The following is a 1,082-nucleotide window of genomic DNA, read 5'->3' as shown; positions in this document are numbered from 1 at the left end:
AAAACACTTTCAAACTTTAAGGCATTCACAATCTTCTAGCAATTTTACCAGGTCATGCCTTCCATAATTTTTGTGCTTAAAGTAAACCAACACACACATATATAAATGATCAAGGAAATTTTAAAATGGACAACCCCTACTCACCGTACAATAGTGAGATGCTACATTGCTATGGATTCTAGTACGTATCTAACTAATTTCTACTTGCCAGTCTCTCATTATCTCGTCCGTCATGCCACCATGGTAAACTTTTCTTACTTACACTCTCCCTATCAACTATTCAAACCTAAAACATTTAATTATACTCATAAATGGTAGTATATCAACCGATAATCCTTAACTAAATCTCATAGTTTTTATCAACATTACTCACAAGCATTTATGTCACAATCCATACAGTTTAACTAACCAAAGCTTATTGTAGACATTTTACATGCTTACCTCTTGGTTCAAGCTTGTATTTCCAAATATGATTCACAACTTCCTCACATCTATGTCCACCTTTGCTGCCACAAACATAATCAATCAATATACATCTCATTGCTCACTCTACTTATGATTTCAAGATTAAAACACTTACCCATTGCTTATTTAGCTTCAAAATCATCATGCATTCCAAGATCTACCAGCATGCATGCCTCAGGTCCTTTGAATCTTTGTAGATTCTTGCTACCACAAACAAAATCTCACATTACAATTGATTTACAAAGCATGCATTTCAAGCAAAAAGACAAATCTTTTTTCCTTCCTTGTCTTGGGTTCACTTGGCCGAACCTTCACTTTCGCTTTTCTTCTTTCTCCTCTCTCCCCTTCTTCATTTCTTCCTTTCTCCTTTATTTCTTTCTTCCTTTCTTCCTTTGCTTCCTAGCCGAATCTCTCTTTTTCTTTCTCAAAGGTTCGGTTTTTCTCAAGACAAAGCCATTTGGTTGGGTATTTCTTTGGTGTGGGCGAACATCACAAGGTTAACTTGTGAAAGCTTTCTTTTTCTTCTCTCACAGGCAGATTACCTAAGGCTTGGTGACTTTTGACATATTTCTTTCACCTTTTATGTGGTTAAAATCACAAAACAAAGACACTTTGAA

At 35.4% G+C, this 1,082-nt stretch overlaps 1 long non-coding RNA gene across 1 annotated transcript in view; it reads right to left on the bottom strand.

Annotated features, from left to right (window-relative positions):
- The window catches only part of LOC110422664 (uncharacterized), a 4,479-nt gene extending 3,403 nt beyond the window's left edge, over positions 1-1,076 (bottom strand). Inside the window, exons 1-2 of the long non-coding RNA XR_002445749.1 lie at positions 581-1,076; positions 442-506 (exon numbers count right to left, since the gene is read on the bottom strand). This is a non-coding gene — a long non-coding RNA (uncharacterized LOC110422664). The remainder of the gene's footprint in view (positions 1-441; positions 507-580) is intronic.
- Between the last annotated feature and the right edge of the window lie 6 nt (positions 1,077-1,082).

Source organism: Theobroma umbraticum, unplaced genomic scaffold, assembly GCF_002168275.2.
Source record: "Theobroma umbraticum cultivar Fairchild unplaced genomic scaffold, ASM216827v3 scaffold_146.0, whole genome shotgun sequence".
NCBI lineage: Eukaryota > Viridiplantae > Streptophyta > Magnoliopsida > Malvales > Malvaceae > Theobroma > Theobroma umbraticum.
This window is presented reverse-complemented; position numbering and strand designations above follow the sequence as displayed.